This window comes from Lontra canadensis, unplaced genomic scaffold, assembly GCF_010015895.1.
Source record: "Lontra canadensis isolate GAN:19392208 unplaced genomic scaffold, GSC_riverotter_1.0 scaffold76, whole genome shotgun sequence".
NCBI lineage: Eukaryota > Metazoa > Chordata > Mammalia > Carnivora > Mustelidae > Lontra > Lontra canadensis.
This window is the reverse complement of record NW_022631070.1, coordinates 6,716,659-6,740,582: the sequence shown is the minus strand read 5'-3', so window position 1 is coordinate 6,740,582 and position 23,924 is coordinate 6,716,659. Positions and strand designations below refer to the sequence as shown.

The window sequence follows — 23,924 nt, the reverse complement described above, 5'->3', positions numbered from 1 at the left end:
AAAAATCATTTAACCAATCAGATCTCTCTTACATGCTAACTTCAGCAAAGTGTAGAGCCTGTTAATTAATACCTATAGGATTCTCTGGCTCCATTATCACAGTGAGGGGACAAAAAACAACTTCCGGGGTATAACCTTAGGTATTACTAAAAAAAAAAAAAAAAAAAAAATCTCTGATTTTATACTTTCTGGGAAGCTGTAGATGAAATGGAGTTGATATCAGGTTTGTGTTTTCTGGCTTTTTATTTTTACTTTAGAAGTTTTCAGAGCCTTTGAGGTTGCCTCTAAGAGAAGGAATTTGGAGTATTTCCCAGGATTTCTTTTCTCAGAAAACAAGGATGTGTGTGTGTGTGTGTGTGTGTGTGTGCGCGCGCGCGCACGTACGCACGCAGGCATGTGTGTTTGTACCTATAAAACCCACATGCAAGTGCCTCGCAGAACATATTTTCAAACTGAGAAATGATGTTTGCTGCCCCATCTTAGTTCACAGCTTTCCCTAAATTTGCTCATTCCTTCTATCTCAGATATTTTAAATTTATGTTATCCTGCTTACTTATCTGTAAGAAAAATTTTGAAACAAAGCAGAATAAGTAAACAAACTTTATGTCATAATAAGATAGCATTTTTTCTTCTTAACCAATCATCAGGATTATCATAACAATAAGATGTCTAAAATTGGCATTGTCTTTTAAGTAATTAATGTTCAATCTCTATGCTAAAATCAAATCATAACATTGAATTATATATAAAATATGTACAATCATGGAGAAAGTGAATTATTATGCCTTAATTATCAGGTTTGTCAAAAAGCAAAATTTTCGAATTAGAAAATACTGGTAAAATGACCTCACAGAGATGTGGAATTCAAGTATTTTCTATCATTTAAATTTGTGAATACCTTGATTATTTAAAAAATAATAAACATCAAAATATTATAATTTGCAGTCTATTGTTTAATTCCTTTAAATTAATTTAAGTATGTAATATTGGATAATCAAATAATTTGCACTGAACTAATTAGATTAATTTAAATAAGAAGGAAGTGATCTATGATAGTAACAATCTGAGAACCAATTACATTCCTTAGTCATTATTTTATATATATATATAAAATATATATTTGAAAATGACTTAAAATACTGGACCCAGCTGAGCACCACTTAGGAGTTACACATTTATATATATTTTATATAAATATATGTATATTACACAAGTATACTTATATAAATATATATATTTTATAAATACATAAGTCCTAAGTGGTACTCAACAGGGTCCAGTATTTTAAGTGATGTTCAAATAATCTGTATTTGGTAAGTAAAACAAGCTTTAGAAAATCAATTTTCCTTGAATTTCATTTTTACTTATTTGTAGGGAAACTCAGCCCATGTGTTTCTGATTCTTCAACATTTTCTCATCAAAACATTTGTTTTGGACATAATACTTATAATAAGTTCCCTATCCAAAAATTGGGGGATAGCTTTTACTCTGAGGAAATTATTGAGAAAAAGTGGCTCAAGAGAAATTAGTGCTTCCAAACCAATAAAGTTTAAATAGTAAACTATTCTGGACAAAATTTCCCCTAATATTTAGAATTCTAAATTATGCTCTGTATTAAGAAAATATGTATGTTCATTTTTCCTATTCCTGTAGACAGACTTCCAATTAATTTGTTGTGTCTAAGAACACATCTTTTAAAAAAGCTAGAATTTTAATATGAAGATAACATAAAACCAAAATTATACTTTAAAAAAGAGAACCAGGGAAAAGCAGCAGAAATTAAATGTGCAAAATGAAGAATTTTTAGTTTATGGATATATTGTTAATACATCCAAGATAGTTCTTTTCTTTCTTTTTTTTTTTTTTTTTAAGATTTTATTTCAGACAAAGATCAAGAGCGAGAGAAAGCGAGCCTGAGCAGGGCGGGGAGGGGCAGAGGGAGAAGCTGACTCCGGCTCAGCGGGGAGCTCCATCCCAGGGGCTGGATCCCAGGATCCTGGGATCATGACCCGAACTGAAGGCAGACTCTTAACCGACTGAGCCACCCAGGTGCCCCTCCAAGATAATTCTTAAGCAGTAGTGTTGCTTGAAACTTCTCATAGCCAAATTTGCTGGAGCTACAACTATGACCAAAATTCTGAGATTAAAAAAAATGCTTGCTTAGTAATATTTTTAACCATACAGTGTTTTATTAGTTTCACTTTCCACAATTCCACTGATCATCTGCTGCTTATCACAAGTGCACTCCTTAATCCCCATCACCTATTTAAACCATCCACCCCCCACCTCCCCTTAGTAATCATCAGTGTGTTCTCTATAGTTAAGTCTGTTTCTTCATGTCTCTTTCCCTTTCCTTGTTTGTTTTGTTTCTTAATTCTACATATGAGTGAGATCATATGTATTTGTCTTTCTTTGACTCACTTATTTCACTTAGAATACTCTCTAGCTCCATTCATGTTGTTCCAAATGTCAAGATTTCATTCTTTCTTATGGATGAGTTATATATATAAATTCAACATTATAAGAGTTTCCCTCTCTCCACATCCTCATCAACACCTATTGTTTGTTGTGTTTTTTATTTTAGCCATTCCGATAAGTGTGACGTGATATCTCATCGCAGTTCTGATTTGCCATTTTCACGATGATCAGTGATGTTGAGCAGCTTTTCATGTGTCTTTTGGCCATGTGTATGTCTTCTTCAGAGAAAAGGCTGTTGCTGTTTTCTGCCCAATTTTAATTGGATTATTTGTTCTTTGTATGTTGAGTCATATCAATTCTTTATATATTTTGATTACTAACCCTTTATCAGACATGTCATTTGCAAATATCTTCTCCCATTCCATAGGTTGCCTTTTCGTTTTGCTGATTCGTCACTGTGCAGAAACTTTTAATTTTTATATAGTCTCAATAGTTAATTTTTGCTTTTGTTTCCCTTGCATCAGGAGACCTATCTAGAAAAGAGTTGCAATGGCCAATGTCAAAGAAGTTACTGCCTGTGCTTTCTTCTAGGATTTTTATTGCTCGGGTCTCACATTTGGGGTTTAATCCATATTTATTTATTTTTGTGTACAGTGAAAGAAAGTGGTCTGGTTTCATCCTTTTGTATATGGCAGTCCAGTTTTCCTAACAACATTTGTTAAAAAGATTGTTTTTTTTCCTATTGTATATTCATTCCTGCTTTTTCAAAGATTAACTGACCAAATATAGGTTTATTTCTGGGTTTTCTGTTCTGTTCTATTAATCTTTAATTTAATTAATTTAATTAATTTAATTTAATTCATTAATCTTTAATAATTGTATCTATTTTTGTACCAGTACCGTATTGTTTTGGTTACTACAGCTTTGTAATATAATCTGAAGTCCAGAAATGTGATACCTCCAGCTTTGCTTCTCTTTTTCAAGGTGGCTTTGGCTATTCATGGACTTTTGTGGTTCCATACAAATTCTAGGTCTGTTTGTTACAATTCTGTGGAAAATGCTGTTGGTATTTTGATAAAGATTGCACTAATGGTATAAATTGCATTAGGTAGTATAGATATTTTAACAATATTTGTTCTTCCAATCCATAACCATGGAATGTCTTTCTGTTTCCTTGCATCATCTTCAATTTCTTTCATCAGTGTCTTATAATGTTCAGAGAACAGACCTTTCACGTCTTTGGTTAGGATTATTCCTAGGTATTTTCTTATTTTGGTTCCAATTATAAAATGTTTTTTTTTTCTTTAATTTCTCTTTCTGTGTCTTCATTATTCAACAGATTTCTGCACACTGAATTTTTATCCTGTGACTACTGAATCTTTATCAGTTCTAACAGTTTTTTGGTGGAGTCTTTTGGGTTTTCTATAAATAGTATCATGTCATCTGCAAATAATGAATGTTTTACTTCTTTCTTACCAATCTAGATGCTTTTATTTCATTCTGTTGTCTGATTCTGTGACTACGACTTCCAGTGTTATGTTGAATAAAAGAAGTGAGAGTGGACATCCTTGTCTTGTTCCTGACTTTAGGGGCAAAGCTCTCACTTTTCCCTCATTAAGGATGGTGTTAATGTGGAGTTTTCATACATGGCCTTTATTATGTTGAGGTATGTTCCCTCTAAACCTACTTTGTTGAGGTTTCTATCACGAATGGATGTTGTACTTCATTAAATGGTATTTCTGCATCCATTAAAATGATCATATGGTTCTTATCCTTTCTCTTATTGATGTGATGTGCAACATTGATTGATTTGTTAATATCAAACCACTCTTGTAACACAGGAATAAATCCCACTTGATCGTGGTGAATGATTTTTTTAAATGTATTGTTGGATTAGGTTTGCTAGTATTTTGTTGAGGACTTTTGCATCTATGTTCATCAGGGATATTGGCCTATTGTTCTCTTTAGTGGTGTCTTTATGTGGCTTTGGTATCAGTGTAATGCTGTGTAATGCTGACCTCATAAAATGAATTTGGAAGTCTCCCTTCCTCCTGTGTTTTTTGGAATAGTTTGATAAGAACAGGTATTAACTGCTTTAAATGTCTGGAAGAATTCATCTGTGAAGTCATCTGGTCCTAGACTTTTGTTTGTTGTTTTTTGAACACTGATTCAATTTCTTTGTTAGTTAACAGTGTGTTCAAATTTTCTATTTCTTCCTATTTCGGTTTTGGTAGTTTATGCTTCTAGGAAGTAATCTATTTCTTCTACATTGTCTATTGTTATGGAATATAGTTTTTCAATTCTTCAAATTGTTTGCATTTCTGTGGTGTTGGTCGTTATTTCTCCTTTTGCATTTGTGATTTTACTTATTTGATTCTATTCTCTCTTTTTTTGTAATAAGTTTAGCTAAAGGTTGATCTATTTTATTGGGTTTTTTGTTTTTCCAAGGAACCAGCTCCAGGTTCCATTGATTTGTTGTATTGTTACATTTTAGTTTATGTATCATTTACTTCTGTTCTAATCTTTATTATTTCCTTCCTTCTGTTGGTTTCAGATTAGGTCAGTCTTCTCATTTTGTCAAAGTCTCTGTGCCTATGTGTGTTAGGAAAGTCAGATACATCTGTTCTTAAGAATAATGGCTTTATGAATATGAGGTCCTGTGTTGCCCTGCCAAGTAGTGTCCACTGTTTCCCAGGGCCTGACACTTCCAAGAATATTTCAATGTGTGCTGTGTATGCTCTGCTCTTTTGTCCTGGCTTCTTCATCCTTCAGGCCAATCATCTGCAGAAGCTCTCCTTGCCTATTATGGGCAATGTTTCGATTCTGGCCTAGATGTGTTTTACATAGGTGTGTTCTCATCTGCTTGTGAAATGAAACTGTCGCCAATGCCACCAGAACCAAGCTTCCCCCAAACTCCCAAGCTGGGAGATGAGGTATGAACAGGGGTTTGGGCTGGTCTTCTGGGGAGGGGGCCCACCACACTGGGACTGAGGCAAGTGAGATTGGGCAGTTCCACTGGAGGTGGGTTGGCAGATCTTGGTGTACGCAAGTTAGGCAGCCAGCGTCTGCTCTGCACTGATTCCCACAGGTGGCCCGGTGCTTGTGTTGAGGGGTAGGGGAAGGAAATGACATTAGCCAGTTCCTTTGTTCCTGGAGAGGTCTCAAAATGAATGCTGCCTGTCTGGAACATGTTTAAGATGAGCAAATAACCTTCCCACGGAGTGTCCCAGGCATTCATCAGATTGCCGTTTCTACACTGTATGCCCAGGGGTGGTTTGTCTGCCTTTTCTCCAAGAACAGCCACAATGCCCTCCAGGCTCTGTCTCAGCGAAGCCTGCTGACCTTTACAACTCCAGGCTTTAAGCCCCACCGGTTTCAAGAAGTCACAGAACTCGGCCCCTCTCATTTTCCAAGCCAATTGTTATGGATATTTATTTTCCTTGTGTGCTCCCCTGTATGCCAGTCTATCTCTAGCCCTTCTCTTCAACCACAGCTCTCTTGCCTGTGCAGCAGCCGGGACCCATGTCTCCCCTAAAGCATGTCTCTGCACTTCCTGTCTTCTTCGATGGGGCCTCCTCTCTACCTTGAGTTGTGGAGTTCATTCTGTCAGTCTTCAGGTCAATTTCTAAGGTGTTGAGGATGATTTGTTTGATAATTATCTAGTTGTATTCATGGGACAGGCAGGGCCTAGGGTCCTCCCACGCTACTGCCAACTTCCAACATTGATTCTTGCTCAGTAATTTTTAACTCAAAAATATCCATACTCTAAAATTTCAAACACTAAGAGATGTAATTGCTTAGCATCAATCAAAAACTAAGTCCTAAATTTTAAAAGAAAGAAAGAAATGAAACATATGAGAAGGACAGTGTAGATGTGACATGTTCTAGTTAGCTAAATTCTGAAAGATCTAACTGATTTAAAAGATGTTTCAAGAAAATGAGATTTGAAAATTCAAACACACTTCAATGAATCTGCAACCATTTATTACTAGGCATCAATTAAAGAAGATTAGGGTTTGTTAAAACAGAACCATTATTAACAGTTTTACATATAGTCTTACATATATTTTACATATGTACCATGTATATAATAAGCAATTGTATTATGTATATGTATATATTTTTAATCCAATCTGCTTTGTTATTCCTAATAATTTATCTGTGATGGAAAATATCTACATCTACAAGGTTAGGTTATGGCTATGTCTACATTAATATATGCATGTACATAGATATCTATGTATCTATCATTGGTAACATATGTAATATACAGGTATACAGTCCTTTTTAATAGTTGTTTAAAATTCTATAGTATGGACAAATCAAAATTACTTTAGTAGTTGTTTACTTTTTTAAAAGAAGACTTTTTAATCCGCTATGTGATAAAAGGATTTTTAGAAAGTCTGTCTTGGCAACTATGAATATACTTACAAACTTCTTCTCCGTACATGTGCAATGGTCTCTCTTGAATATATTACCAGGAGCAGAACTGATGTTTCATGTGGAAAAGAAATATTCTACTTGAATAGAAATAACAATTTTTGGGGCGCCTGGGTGGCTCAGTGGTTTAAGCCTCTGCCTTCAGCTCAGGTCATGGTCTCAAGGTCCTGGGATCGAGCCCCACATTGGGCTCTCTGCTCGGCGGGGAGCCTGCTTTCCCCTCTCTCTCTGCCTGCCTCTCTGCCTACTTGTGATCTCTGTCTGTCAAATAAATAAATAAAATCTTAAAAAAAAAAGAAATAACAATTTTCGTTCCACACTGAATTCAGTAGTACCATATAAGATATTCTGTTTCTCCATATTTTCTTTAATACTTGTCATTTTCAGGTTAAAATAATGTCAATTAAGGGAGCTTTCATTGTGGCCTTGATTTGTATGTTTCTAATCACCCCTGATGTTTAAATTTCTTTATATTTATATAGCCTGTCTTTAATTTTATTTTATTTTATTATATATTTTATTTATTTATTTACTTATTTATTTATTCAGTGAAATGTCACTACATATCTTTGGACCACATTCCTATTATATTTTGTTCTTTTGTATTAATGTGAAATATATATATATATATAAATATTTTATTTATTTATGTATTTGTCAGAAAGAGAGAGAACACAAGCAAGGGGAGTGGTAGGTGGAGGGAGAAGAAGGCTCCCTGCTGAGCAGGGAGCCCAATCCAGGGCTGGATCCCAGGATGCTGGGATCATCACCTGAGCCGAAGGCAGACAATTAACCAACTGAGCCACCTAGGCATCTCAGGTATTTATATATTCTTGAGGCTAATGTTTTCTCAGTGTGTACTGTGTATCAAATATCAACATGTCAAATCTATTCTCCCAGTTTTAGCTAAATAAAAACTTTTTTAAAGATAAAAGTTCTTAATTTTATTATAATCCAGAATGTGATTTTTTATTCAGTCAGTACTTCCTGTTTCTTGTATAAGAAATATTTCTGTATTTCAGGTGTGATAAGTAGACATCAATTTGCTACCTTGAGTTTTATAGCTTTTGACATGAAGTCTGTATTACTTTTTGCATGTGTGATTTGAAATAACAATCCATTTCTGTTCAAACTCACAGGATGACCAAAGAGAATTGAAAAAGGACCAAACTGAATGATAAGAACTGAAAAATTTTAATGTGTGAAAAAAAAGCACAATGAACAAGACTATCCAGAAGACTAGAAAGAAATATTATGAGGGTAAAGAAAGATGAATCTGAGGAAGTTAAATACAATGGGACAAAATGAGATAAAGAGATAAAAATTTGAGAGGAATTTTATGAGACAAAGAAGGCAGAGTGAGAAAGTTAACTTTTACATAAAGTCCAGAAAGATATAAGTAAGAGAATGGACAAAGGTGATACTTGAAAAGATCATAACATCCTATTACCAGGAAAGAAATCCAATGTTAAAGAAATCCAATCCAAGCAGGATATGTACAAAGAAAAAAAAAAATCTATGTCACACTCATTGTAATGAAACTGAGTAATATTAAGGAAAACAGGAATCAAAACAAACAAACAAACAAAAGCAAACAAACGGGGGAAACAAAAGAATTTTAAATGCAGCCAGTAAGAAAAGATAGAGCTAACTTTTAAAAATATAACAAGAACACTGTAAAGTTATCCCTTCAGGAAACATAAGAGAAAATGAAAGTCAAATCTTTCATGAAAAAGGGTGGAAGAAAGAGATTCTCAGACTATCAAAAACGGAGAGACATCTCTCAGAAGAGTATTGTCACTAAAGAAAATTCTAAATAACACCTAACATATTTTATAATCATGAGAGGTTTAACAATTCTAAATCTGTATGCACCTAATAAAATTATCTTAAAATACATAAAGCAGAGTTCCACTTCCAACAATGGCAGAGTAGTTGTATTGGACCAATTCCCTTCCACATAATAATTGTAAGTTCTGAACAAAATTTAAAAATGCCTCTCTTAAGACTGCCAAAAATAAAAACTAATATTCTTCAGGGATACATACCAAAATCCATGGAATCTACAATAATTATTCACAAAATTTGGAATAAAAAGTTATCAGATTTACATAGAAACTGGAAAATGTACTCATGCTAAGAAAAGAGGAAATCAGTAGGGATGATCGAGATGTAGAAATGAGCATGACGAGATCTGAAAGCAGTATAACACTGATGTTAAGGAATGTAAGGAAAATATACCCATAATGAGTAAAAAATTATAAGTACAAAAGTTATAAAAAGTACAAAAGTTATAAAGTTACAAGTACAAAAGTTATAAAGTTATAAAAAGTACAAAAGTTTTAAAAAGAAACAAACATAACCTCTAGAAGAAAATGCAATTGTGAAGTAAGTTGTTGGAAGAGTTTAATAGAAGATTAGCTGTAATAAAAAAAAATCAATGTACTTAGATATGAATCGAATTAAATTTTCAATTTGAAGAAAAATTAGAAAAACTAAACATACGTAGCAATCAATGGCAAAATTACACAAGAAAATTCACAATCAGTACGTTTCAACTGAAGAATCATAGAAAAATTTGACAATATGAATAATCCATTAATTTGGTGGATATTTATAAAATTATGTACCCAGATCCTACAAAATATAAAGACATAAGGCACATACCTTAAAAATGGAACATTTGTGGGGCACCTGGGTGGCTCAGTGGGTTAAAGCCTTTGCCTTTGGCTCAGCTCATGATCCCAGGGTCCTGGGATCAAGGTCTGTATTGGGCTCTCTGCTCAGCAGGGAGCCTGCTTCCTCCTCTCTCTCTCTGCCTGCCTCTCTGCCTACTTGTGACCTTTCTCTCTCTGTATGAAATAAATAAAATATTTTTTAAAAAATGGAACATTTGTAAGTACATAAACCAAGTTTCAACAAATTTCAAAGGATTTATGTTTCACAGGATATGTTTACCAATCACAGTGAACTTAAGCTAAATATTCATAATAAAAAGGTAAATAAAAGCACTCTGCATGCTTGGAATTTAAGAAACATACTTATAAATAATCCATAAGTAAATGAAGCAGTAATTCAAAATATTAAATGCTTTGGGGCACCCAGCTGGCTCAGTTGGAACAACCTGTGACTCTTGGTCTTAGGGTCATGAGACTGAGCCCCATACTGGGTGTAGAGATTACTTAAATGAAGAAAACTGAAAAATTTACAAAATGCTTTGAATATATGGCAATAACCATATAACGTAAGAAGCTTGTGTGATGAAATTATAGAAGGAAATGTATGGATTGATCTCTGTATGTGTCTCTTTGTCTTAATCAAAATTTTAAAAGCCCTAACTTCTCAATAATCGACATGCATTTAACTCTTAGGACTTAGAAATTCTAAATCCCATTGCTGATGAGCGGTATTCACTCATTCAAAAAATACTTACCAAGTGCCTGTAACGTACAGGACATGAATTAGATCAAGAATCAGAGGAACGCGTAATTCCTATGGAGCACACAGCACAGGGGAAGATTTTACAAATCTGTGAAAATGCTAATAAGAGAAACATGGGGCTATGCCAAATTGTCATAAGGGTTTGGAAATATTCAGGGAGGTCAGGGCAAGTTTTCTGGGGAAAATTACAATTCAGTGGATATCTGGAGGGTGAGGATAGGTTAGCCGTGCAAGAGGACAAGGGAGAGTGGTTTATGTAGAAGGAAGAGCATATGCACATGTGGGAGGTCTGTCAGGGCAACATGTATATGGGGCACTGAGAAGACAGCCCCGCTTTGGGGCTGGAAGAAGAAGAACTTGGGGTGACTCATGAAGGAGGCTGACTACACAAGACCACTCAAGTCATTTTGAGTATTACAGTGCTATCCTAAGGTCCATGGAGCACCAATAAACTTAAAAGGTAGGTATCTGACATCAAATTTGTGTTTTAAAAAGACATCTGAGGGGACGCCTGAGTGGCTCGGTCTATAAAGCAACTGCCTTCAGCTCAGGTCATGATCCTGGAGTCCCGGGATCCAGTCCCACCTCAGGCTTCCTGCTCAGTGGGGAGTCTGCTTCTTCTTCTGCCTGCTGCTACCCCTGCTCCCCCTGCTCTCACGATCTCTCTCTCTCTCTTTCTTTCTCTCTCTCTCTCTCTCTCTCTCAAATAAATGAATAAAATCTTTAAAAAAAAGACATCTGTGGCTGGAGAGAATGGATTAAGGAAAGATGTTGCCCAGTAGTGCCAGGGAGAACCCTTAGAAGGCTTTTTTTTTTTTTCCCCCTCAGTGATCCAGCAAGACAGGTTTGTAGGTTGAATTATGCTTCAATGAGGGAGAGTGAGAGAAATAAATTCATTGGAGAAAATAATACAGTAAGGAAATCGAGAGACTCGGTTTAGTACAAAGGTTAAATGTGGCTCTAGAAGGAGATCAGACTTCTAGGCTACAATTATTAAGAAATGTATTACACTAAGTACTGAAAAGGAGAATTTAAAGAGAAATATTTTTATTAAATTATTTTTTATTATTATGAAACTGATGATTAACAAAAGCATTTGGTGTGGAAGACTTCAGGCACTGGATTAGAAATGTCTTCCTTCGAATTGGAAATTCGCCATGGACTCACTTTGTGAAGATAAATAATGCAACCTCTAAAAATCTTTATGCATTTTTCTGCCTGTAAGATTGACCTGCTAACTTCACGTGGTTGTTGTGAGAATTAAGTAAGGAAAAAGAGTGCTGAAAAGGATGTATGGCATATTCCAAGGAGATAAATGTTAGTTATTATTATTCCATTATTATTGTTATTAACTGGGAAAAGCATTATGATAAGAGTTGACTTTAAAATTTCAAATATAGGCAAAAATTGCAGTTCTATGGATTCAAAATTTACCAGGATTGGATGTTCTCTCTCCTGAAACATGAACGTTCGATGTAAAAAGGAGGATTTTGAATGCTAACATTTAGAAAAATGTTTATCTTTGACATTCCCCAGGGCACATGGGCAACTCTGAGCATTTCAACTATGTGTTTGCTTGTCTGTGGTTTACTCAAGGAACAGAGAGACCGTGAAGAAATGCCAGATCGATTGTCAGAAACGAACACTGTTATCACAAGTTGCATAATTATGAGATAATCAGGACATAGATTTATTTCTAGGATGAATGAAAGAACATGGACTTCCTAATATTAGTTTTATAAACTTGACTCTGGATAACATATACCAACATTCACTTTATATATTCTAAGGTTAAGTCATTAGTCTAGAAAATAAACATTTTTTGCTGTTTTAACTCCAGCTTAGCCATTCTACTAATTTAAAATTGCACAATATCCAGACATGTATGATAATTGGTTGCTACAGGGTACCAATCATTATTTGGCTATGCAAGGTCAAAGTTATACCAAATACTAAATGCTAACATGTGTGCTACGTCTTAATTTATCTTTTTATTTTAGGATAAAAGGAAATCAGGGGAAATGTGTTTCCCAATAAACCTTAATATATTTCACCCTAGAGCAACTATTTCCCTAGGCAACAATTGTAAGATTAAACTTCAAAGAAATACAACAGTACGTTCACTATGCAATTCAAAATATGTCAGTCTCTAAATTTGGTCAAAGTCAGGAATTTTTTAAAAAAGGAAAAATCAGTTTCTGTTGAATTTCATTTTATGCCTTCTGTTAAAAATTTGTGAAAGTGTCTCTTGCTAGCTAACTCTCAGCAAAATAACAATGAATTCTGCTCCAGGCAAGCTGCTTTGCAGGCAGACCTGTCAGGAGAGAGACAGACAGTTGAGGGTAATTCATTCTTGCCACTGGGCCTCGAGTGACTTATGAAGGGGTCCGGAATTTCTAACATATAAATAGCACTAACTTACAGCAAGAAATAGCAAGTGTTCTTCATGTTTATTGAGAGGCAAAAATTGAGTAGTTAAGCAACAGAAAGCTATATGGGACTTAAGAATAAAGAAAAGAGGGATTCTGTCAGTTTTTTTAAAGGACATAGCCTAACCATGGATTAATGGGAAGTAACTGATTCCCAGGGTTCCCAGTCTTTTATTCACCAGAAAGATTTCAGTACAAAAATAATTCGTGTGCAAATAAACTTTGGGCCAAGATACAAAAATAATATTTATCAATGAAAATAAAATGGAGAGAACTAGAACTATTCAAAACAGGCTCAAAGCTCTGGTCTTTCTGTTAATTAACTCAGTGTGCAGCTTGGGTTCCAGTAGGAGCAGAAAGATTGAGCCCACGCACGATCAGTGGATTCTAAACCAAAGCTGAATGAAGTCTGAAGAGCTTCTCATTAGGGCCACGCCCGCACAGCCATACAACGAAATGACTCCCCCTTAGTGCAATGATATTCTTTTTTTTAATTTTATTTTTATTTATTTATTCGACAGTGAGAGAGAAAGAGAGATCACAAGTAGGCATAGCAGCAGGCAGAGGGAGAGGGAGAAGCAGCAGCCCCGATGCGGGCCTCAATCCCAGGACCCTGGGATCATGACTGAGCCGAAGGCAGACACTCAACTGACTGATCCACCCAGGTGCCCAAGTGCAATGATATTCTTGCTTGGAGGGTTCCTGTGTGCAAGAGAAATCTGATGGCAAACATTATTACCACCAGGATTCATCCCCTGGAATTCATAAATTTTTGTTTGTATTTCTAACTCTGGTATATTGATGTACTCATGACAAATATGATGGTATAAATGAAAACAAGCCACCAGGAAAGTTTGTTTGTTTCCTTCTTCTTCTTCTTCTTCTTCTTCTTCTTCTTCTTCTTCTTCTTCTTCTTCTTCTTCTTCTTCTGGTTATTAATTCACATGAGAACCTGTCCCAGAAGTGCCTGTCTTCAGTATGTCTTAGTACTGGTCCCCTGTAGGATCATTTGGCAGAGCCCACCGATGACAAGCATGCAAACTGCCCTCAAGTGTTAAGTTTGTCTTCAGGACAGAGCAGCAGGATGGGAAAGTAAAGATGCCAAGATCACAATTACTTGTCCCCGAGTCAAGGTAATGGTCTTGCCTTGTCTAGGGATGTCTATGGTCACTTCCCTCAATGCTTTCCTGCTTATGTCACAGGAGAATTTCTGTGCATCGTCACTCCACTTTTCTAGCATCAGTGGGGACTAAGACTCAGGCTGCTTGATGACCATGAAAAAGAAAATACATAACTCATGCCTTTCTTGCAAGATGTGGCTTGCGAGGCCAGGAGACTGGTAAAGGGTTCCCTCCGCCAGGAGTTGTGCCCTTCTGAGGTCAGAAATCGAGCTACTTAAAATCCTTCCCACTAAACACTTGAAGTTAACTGCAGAAACAGGGTATGGAATCCTACAGATATTCACAAAGTCACATTTATTGTTCATGTTATCGAGTGATTCTCTAATTTCTATGTTAATATGTTATCTCATTGTGAGTTTGCCTGTTTCTCATACAGTTTTGCCACTACTTACTAAAAATTATTCTTCTCATTTTCCTTCAAGTTTCACAACATAAATTGACCCACATGTAAGTGTGTTGACTTTTCTTCTGTCAAATCCAGTTTGCTGTTAAACTCAACCAGAGGTTTCTTTCAGGATTATGTTTTAGTGGAGAGCATAGATTTGTTACGTGATAACATCATCTGTTAGGCCAGTATGTTCTACTGTCTCTTCCTAATCTCAAATTACAGCTCTGAATCCCGGTGTTTAATCTTGTAGGAGAAAGGAAACTCTGCTACCACATGCTCTATTCAGATATAATATGTGTCGGATCATGACGTTTTAACTCTTACATCTGCTACAGATATGACACCTGCTACATGTTGAGTTATCCTTGAACTATAAAAGGCCCTCCTATTTGAAAATGACATGTGCCTTTCATCATTGGCCTTCTTCTGATTACAAGTGAGACACCAGAGTGTGACCATCAGCTTCATTCCCACCCCAAGTTTCTTATCAGTGTGTCTTAGTCCGTTCAGGCTGCTGTAACAAGCATAACCATAGATGAGGTAGGAACACACAACAGACATGGACTTCTCACAAATCTGGAGGCTGGAAGTCCAGGATCAAGGTGTTGGCAGGTTCTGTGTCTGGTGAGGGACTGTTTCCTGGTTCACAAATGCCATCTTCTCTCTGTGTCCTCGCATGGTGGGAGGAGAGAGGGAACTCTTTGGGGTCTCATTTATAAGGACACTCTACCCTTATGACTTAACCCACCCCCTAAGACCTTCACCCTGAGAGAAATTTGGGGGAGACACAAGCATTCAGCCTGTTGCACATTGCAAAAGAAAGTCCTACCTACTGTTCCTGAGTCCTGAAACTGAATGAGATTCTATTTCTAAGACTTGAATAAATTTTATCTGCAGCTTCTTTTCTAAAAGTTCACCTGCTGTACAGGTCTCAGATTCCTCTATCTTTTTAACCAACCAGCACTATAGCCCAGGTACGTGCAATGTGGGAAGTTTTGACTGATGTTCTGTGTCCTCACCAATCCGTGTACATATTGTAAAGGTACATATTATAAAGTCAGAAAAAGATTTATGGTGTGACCTGGCATGACCTTATGAGAATTCTATAAAGATCATTTTCCTCACACATATGAGGAATGCATTCATTCATTCCTACATTCACTCATTTTAATAGTTCTTCATTGATCATGTCCTTTGTGCCACATGTTTGTTCCAGTGTGGTTGGGGGAGGCAAAAAAAACACAACTATTTTGGAGGACAATAAAAGTAAAATAATAAAGCACATATTAGACTTCACAGTACAATGAGTTTCTCCCAATAAAAGTTGAGATCATGTCGCTTTTCCATGTTATGCTGTTAAGATGATTGTATGAGTTAATATTTCTAAAATACTTAGAACAGCACTGGGCATATAGGATGTACTCTGTAAGGTTTATCAATTAAAACTGAAATGAGAAGCTAGGCCTCAAAAGAAGTACTTGCCAGATAGTTTTTCTACCAATATCTAGAAGCAGTGATTCTCAAACCTGAACATGTATTAGAATTACCAGGAAGGCTGGCTAAAGCCAGATCACTGGGCCTTGACCCCAAGTGTTCAACTCAACAGATCTTAGGGTGTGCCTAAAAAATTGCATTTCTAACAAGTTCTTCATTGACAGTGATGCTGCCTCTCTAGAGACCCAAATTTTTTAGCAAGTGGGCTGGGCACATGAGCCTCGAACTTGAGTGCATATCAGATCAGGACCAGGAAGCGGGTCAGATAAGTAAGTGAAGATCTTAAATTCTATATGATGACGTAGGTCATCATATAGATGACGTGGGTGGCTGAGAAGATTATACTGTGTGATGCTTTTTATTCCTCTAACCGTTTTTATTCCTATGGCTTCTAATGTCCAGTGGTGGTATGGGGAATAGGACAAGGAAATAAAGGTACCCCATATGTGTTACATATACTTGAAAACCTTCTCAGATTCTAAGTTCAAAAAACAGAATTCCTTCCCTGAAATTCCCAATGGTTTAATATTCTGTTCAGTCTTCTAATCTTTGTAATAAAAGGCCCCAAGCGCATCTCCACGTGGGGTAGACATAGTAAGGGAATGGGAGTGAGGGAGCCTCCTTTCACATAGATCTCAGCCTCCAGTTCGTCACCATCCACAAGCCACTCAGCCCTCAGGGAGTCAGTGTTCTCCTCTGTCAAGTGAGGAAGCAAACCACAGGATCTTCACATTCAACCCCTCCGGAAGAGGCTCCTCAGACACAGTAGCTCCCTTTCTCTGAGAAAGAAGCAGGATGTGAGTAGCTCCTTCTGCTCCTCCTTGGCCTAATTATAAAACAGGAATAGACTTTCTAGTTATAGGACCTTGTTCTAATTTGAGCCATTCTTGTTCCTCCCAGGATATGGAATTTATACCGAAAAATAAATAATAGGTACAGATTTTTTGGCAGCAAAATCATGTTGATGGCAACACTCTGAAGTGAAGATTTATTATGTGACCTGGTACACCTACACCTTAAGGATTGGCTTTTTAAATTCCCCTAATCCCACTAGAAATTTTTCTCCTAATTTTGTTGCTATTATTAACTACAGTTAAAATCTATTGACTGCAACACCAACAGCTTCAAACTTTATTTCTGTAGACTCTTTTTTCTCCAATAGATGTTTGTGTCTTTGAATATGGACTGATTACATTGAACTTCTAAAATCTGTACAAATAATAAAGAAAGGGAGTTATAAATATACATGACAGGTAGTGTAGTCTTCAGTAGAATAATCTTGTCTCAACCCAAGAGACCCTGAACATATAAACTTGAATATGAATATTGAATTTTCCATCCAATATGGGATGGAGATTTGAGTAATTTTATATAAATCTCAAAGGACAGAATGTCCCAAAAGTCTAAAGGTGTGGTATCATCCAGTGTGGTGTTATCTTGCTTCCATAATAAGCTGGACAAAATGTTTGAAATCGCCTGTATTTTTACAATAAGTTTTTTGGAGAGGTAGCTGTTTCAACCCCAGTAACTTATGATCATTTTCTCCAGTACTAATGACTTTGGCTCTATTTTTTTTTTTTCCCCTAGGAAAGTTCAACTTAGGCATCATTTTTATTTTTTCTCTATTTTTTTAGTGTGAGTATCCCTGTAGAAACATGAATGTATCTTTTCACCTTTCTAAAATGGCCTCTGAAGGTTAATTTCACACATTATTGGCATGTGGATTTTATTTTAAATAGTCTTTTAAAGACCTAGAGATAATACTACCCAATGTGCTAACACCTTCTTTGGAAAACCTGAAATCCTATCATGCATATAACAGGGGGAGAATCAAATAAAATAAATAAGCCAAAGTCAAATCAAACAAACAAAAATCCTTGATCCAAAATGACTAATTCCACCAAATGTACCCAGTAATTTCTGGACCCTATTATTCTCCTGAGTCCTATAAAGAATTCATGTCTCATTCCAAATCTTAGGTCTACCTCCTCTCTGTAAAAAAAAAACAAAAAAAACAAACCAACAACAACAAAAAATACCAAAAACTGAAGAAACACCAAACTGCATTAAAAACTGTTTAAACAAGAAGCAGTTAGTTGAATATTTGTTGCATAGAAAATACAATGTCAGTTCTGGAAAAAAAAAAAAAACTGAACATGACATTTTTATGTTCCAAGGGTTCACAAGTTATGGATAAATCTTATGGGAAGCAAGAGAGGAAGCGAATGGCCCACAAAGGTAATTTTGTGATTCTAGAGAAGCTGCAATATTTCAGAGAAGGTCTTTCAAGGATGAAAAGGGATTCTGACATGTAGATTCACATGAAGATAAAGATTTTCCCCAGTGGATGGAATAACCGTAATTAGATGTATGAAGACAGAGGAGTTTCGGGGAGCTAATGGGATAAGAAATAGGGTGACTGGTGTATAGTTCCGAATGTTTGTACATGGCAGGAGCATGTGTCCAACAGGAGGGTTTGGGGATGGATCACTGACAGCCTGACAGGTCAGACTAAAAAGGGTGGTTTTCACCTCACACGTGTAGCGAGCCTTTGAAATGGGGGACATTTAATGTTAGTTCTGATTTGGGCAGGAATTCCTCTCCTTGAATGATTCTGAATTACTATGCTAAGTCTTTCCAATGTCCAAAGAACATAAATAAAATCACAGTGATACGCGTAAGTGTCGGCGAACATTCCTACACGCTTCTTAGATCAATGCTGAAGTGTCCTGTGTGGGAAATGTATTTCAAGCTGATCCTTCTGCTCCTACCCACAGCTCTATTAGGACACACCTGTACCCAAAAATAAAAGGTCATAGAGTCCTTTAAATCTACCACCAAGGCCATTAGCATCGTTTCCCTCTTTCTTGCCCTTGGTGATCTGTCCCAGCACTTGTACAGCTGGGAATCACAGCCTCCACGTACACTAACAATTGAAACACTTGGAGTTCTGAACTTAATTCTGCGTTAGATTTGCTGCATTACGCTGGGAGATGCCTTTGCATTCTTCCCCGGCTCCTTCATCACTGAAATGGTGTTAATAAAAGTCATCACCTGTCCGCCTACCAGGGATATTGTGAAGATAAACTCATATCCTTAGTGGAGCTTGCAGCCAGCAGAATTCTCCATAGTAACTGCATTAATTACCGTAACAGCGGCATGGAGATGTCACCTGCTGCAAGTATTACACTTCGTGGGCTCAAGGACTCGACTGGGGGCCGGTGATCACGGATCTATGAGGAGGTGAAGCTCTCGTTGGCACACTCTTTGGAGATGCCTGTTTCATTAGATTTCCCATAGAGATTAGAAAGATTTGTCAGTATTTGAGAAGGTAGGGGGACAGTTTATTCTCTTAGAGCTTTATGTTGAACAACAAATTACCATGCACTGTGCTTGCATCCAGGTTGCATAATACAACTTTGAGAATCAACAGACCAGTCACCATATTTTTCTTATTACTTGTATTTGACAGTGTTGGCAGAGCATGGAATGGTGTGTGCATTGGATCGAGCCATCCAGTGTGTACACCGGCAACTGCCTCCCTGGCAGGCAGTTGTTCTGAGGACTAAGATGTTTCCCAGACACCTTTTCTTGATGAGCCTCCTGGTGTGACACTTTGAGGACTTGGCCTTCAGGGACAGAGGCATTGCTAACTGTGAGGGGCTAACACACTGGGAAGGTTTAGTTGACCTGATGAGCCTTTTTTTCGAATAGAAAAAATGGAAGTAGAAACAAGAGCAGAGGAGGCTGGGATGTGCAATGCTGTTGCATCTACTCAGGTCTGCATTCAGGGTGAGGTAGGTGCTCTACTAAATAACGCCCAGTGCCCAGACTTTCACCAGTGGTTTACTTCCTGCTCACACAGCTCTCCATGCATGTCTCTAAGACAACCTTCTACATAGCGCTTCAGAGACCCCGACCCCTTCTGCTGTGTGGTGTTGCTTCACACACACTTCACACACACACACACACACACACACACACACACACACACACTCCCTGTGACCGGAGTCCTTCATCCAGCCTTCCAATAAGGAAAGAAGGCGAGGATTCCATAAGAACAGTTTCAGCAGACAGACCACAAAGTGAGAACATTCCACTGGCAAGAACTCAGTGTATGATCACCTCTAAGTGCAAGGGAGGCAAATAAATATATCATACTTTGTCCCAAAGGTGAGGGACTCTCATTAGGCTCTCCCACAGAGCCCTAGGCAACACAGCGTGAGCAGTAAACACACGTTTTGGTATGACACAAACCATGAGCACTAAACACACGTTTTGGTATGACACAAACCACATATTTATACTCACTCCACCAATTCTACCAACCACGAGACCTCGGACATAACAAAGTGTTAATGTGCCACATAACAGGCACAAGCTCATGAATGAGTTTTCCTTTTCCTCCTCCTCTTTGCCTTTTCTCACCCTCTTTCCTCCCACTTTCATTCTTTAAAAAAACAAAACAAAACAAAACAACAAAACAAAACAAAACAAAACAAAAAGAAACTCGGTCTTTTTTTTTTTCCCCCCTTGGGAGTTTCCTCATAAGGTAGTATTGAGAATCATCGTAGGCAGAGCAAACAAAAGTTAACACTGTGTCTGGGACCAAACAGGACCTCAAACACTCCTGAGTTCCCATCATTTTTATCCAGCCAAGACTATGTGAGGTGGGGGAACAACAGTGGGTGACGGGCACCTGAGCATCTCTCACTTCAACATCTGGCTACACACGAGTGGAAAGGAGCTTCCAGTCTGCTGGGCATCAGATAATGAGCAGATCGACGGTGTGTCCTGACCCTATGCCCATTTTCTTGAAGACAGGGTATGGAGAAAATTGGGGGCTGCAAAATTCAACTGTAGTTACATCATTTGCCAGAGATGCAGTTTCCTTGCCAAATGTTTTGAAGAAAATGGATCAGTGCAAGGAAATGAAGCTTTTTGTCACAACAAACTGCATGAGATCCTAGAATCTTTGGAGATTTGAGCTTCATATTCTCCTTAGCCAGTGTATCTAGACTAATTGAATCCTCTTAATTGAGCTACAAATCTGTGAGAATGAGCTCTTAAGGGATTTTGCAAATGTCCTGCTTATGGATAAATCAAAATGATTACAAAGTAGTCCTTCTCACTGTGTTTTGCTGCCAGGGCCTCAGAAATGAAAAGTAAGATGAGAGGAAATGGGCACATTCTAAAATATGGAGCAGACTTGGTTCAAGTTCAGGATTAGTTGTGCGCATGTGCTTACCGACTCCTGTTTAACGAAAGTTTTCTCAGCTCAAATCTGAGAGATCTTCTGTCCCCTGGAAATGGGACATAGATTGAGATACTTTTCCTATCAATCGGCCTTCTTGTTCTACTTCTGTAATGTTCATAGTGTTCTGAACAAATAGTAATTAAAGGTATGATTCTTTCTGAAAGGGAGATGAAGTCATAAAACCCTAAAGTTAATGTAATTTCTCAACACATTTGTATCATTGGTATTCTGAGATCCACTCACACTATAAAATGCATGGAAGAAGCTTTCTGAATTTCAAAATGCTTATCATCCTACCAAAAAAGAAGAAAAAAAATGATGTGTTTAAAAACCAGGTGCTGGGGGCCAGCTGAGACCAAGGTTTGGCTGTTCCTTGGCATTTTAAGCACCATGAATAATCTAAGTTCTGTTTTCTGAAAATGCTTCAGGAAGAATTAGTGGTCTAATCTGATCTTTACTAGCTACATCCTTTTTCACTTCTGGTCATTATTTATAGATACAAGAAATGGAAATGATGTATTTATAATTATAATTTGTCAAGCTGAAACACTAAATTAATATAATCAATCCCATTGTTAGGTTAATTTCCATTTACACACCTGAACAAATGACTTTATCTCTCCAGCTTCAAAACTCTGGGCTCAGGGCTTTCTCATGTTTTAACATGCAACAGTGATCATGGAGATATGAATTTTCTGCAAAATATTAATGTTGGTACATTTGAATATTTCATTTCTTACAGTAGGATTTTTGATTTGAAAAGATACACTTGAGTATCAAAATGGGCAACATAAGTAGCGGGTTTGTAAAAACAGGATCCACCCTTTTCCCAAACACATTACCAATGAGGATTTCTAAACCAGCTTTTCATACGATTATTATCTTCCAGCTTTATTTTAAAATTGCATGTTAAGCAAGTTGGGAAACTGATAACTGGCTCAAAACCAGTGTCCATGAGACTGAAAATGTTCCAATGAAAAATAAGCCCCTGACACGGCCAAATTAAATCTCATAAAGTTCATCCAAGCTTCTTGGCCTTTACTTCCAAATTTATTTTATCTTATGTACCATAAATTGAAAAGCAACAGGACAAGTTATGCTGAACAGCTGGCCTACTATTATAAAAATTCTGGAAATGAAGTTAACTATGGTTTATGATTCCATTTCAGTGCTGGTGATGAGGAAGCTACATAACAAAGGAGATTTCCTTTGCTGCCTTTTGCAAACACTCACGAAGACAGACGATGCATTTATGATGTAAAACATATTCTCTGCACATGTATGGGCAGACAGAATAAAGCATGTAAGTTCTAAAGACTGACTCAGAGAAGCACTAAAACCCCAGTGATCTTTTAAAAAAAAATCTTATAAATTTACATAACTCCTTAAAATTATCACTATTACTTATGGCTTTGGCTCATATAGTTTTAGGACCAAAAGTTCTCAGGTGAAAAACCAAAATAGCTTGTACTTGCAGACAGAACTGCATATAATGAAGCAGTCTCACACACAGCATCTCACGTGATCCTCACACCCCGTTTTGTAGAAGAAAAGGTGGGCACAGTTCCGTGGCTACCAAAAGACCATGCCCAAGGCTCATGACTGATCCTGTGGATTTGAATCCCAGTGGCCTTCTCCTTACGTGATGACAGTAACTTTACTATTGCATTGTGTATATTAATTGGTCTTGCCGGGAGTGCTGGGAGAAGTTCGCGTTCATGAGCAGCAGAAGAAATGACCTGAAGAGCTGCCCGTGTCTAGAACGACAGGCCAGTCTGGGTGGAGAGTTCAGGAAAGTACGTGACAACAGAAGGAAGGGGAGAAAGGATAGCTTTCAGGTGCCCTACAAACACCTTTCTTCTGAAACACCACTCAGAATGCTGGAAGAAAATTCAAACACTCACACACATACTCACACATGCACACACACACACACACACACACACACACACAAAACACACACTGCCTTAGTCAGCTGTAAAGAAAGTGAAGCATTCTGAAAAACTGAAAACCAATGTACAAATGAGATCCAAAAGGAAAACAGGACACTGGATTTTACTCTACCATGTCCAATTAAACCAGGCAAACATGAGCTTTGATTTAAAAACTTAAGATAAAGAAGGTCATGACCAAGGTATAGAGTCTAAAAGGAGCCCAGAATTCTGCAGCTCTGAGTGGTAGCACGCTGAAGAAGAACCAGCCCCACAGAGTAAACCAGGAAAGGGCCACGGACCAGGTTGGAAGAAGAAACCCAAGCCATGCATGAAATTAAGGGCTGAACTTTCCTCTATAAGAAAATTTAATTTACTGTGGCCCCAGGTTTATGATATACATAGAAGACAATGCAATCCCTTTTGAAGGAATAGCACTTTGATTCACTCTCCAGAATATTCTCACATAAAAACTCATAAGACAGGTAAGATTGAAGTTAAAATCACAAGACAAGAAGACAAGCTAAAAAGTTATTAAAAGAAAAATTAATGGGCATATGTATATAAAAATGATGAAATGCTTAAAAAATAGCTAAATTGAAACCTAGGCCTGAAAAATAAGATGACTGAAATTTGTTTTTAAAATCAGATTTAACATCAGTTCATCTAGATGAAGAAGGAACTAGAGAAATACATGGTGTATTTGAAAAATTTCTTCAAGATGGCAGACAAAGCAGAGGTTGAAAACATGGAAGAGCAGTGAAAGGAAACCGACACTAGAGGAAGCCATCTAAGGTTTGCAGTGGAGGTCATGGAGCAGAGACGAGAATGACTGGAGGAGGGACAGCAGTCAGAGAATGGCTGAAAAATTTCTGGAGATGCTGGTAAGTGTTAATGCTCTAGTTCAGGATCCCAGTAAATTCTGACCAATAAATGTAGTTAAAG

The 23,924-nt window shown here is 37.1% G+C and overlaps 1 long non-coding RNA gene across 1 annotated transcript; it reads left to right on the top strand.

Moving 5' to 3' along the window:
- The first annotated feature begins 21,150 nt into the window (after positions 1-21,150).
- Positions 21,151-23,673, top strand: LOC116881662. Its single transcript, XR_004385464.1, has 3 exons — positions 21,151-21,193; positions 22,218-22,351; positions 23,629-23,673. It is a non-coding gene; the product is annotated as an uncharacterized LOC116881662 (long non-coding RNA).
- The last annotated feature ends 251 nt before the right edge of the window (positions 23,674-23,924 follow it).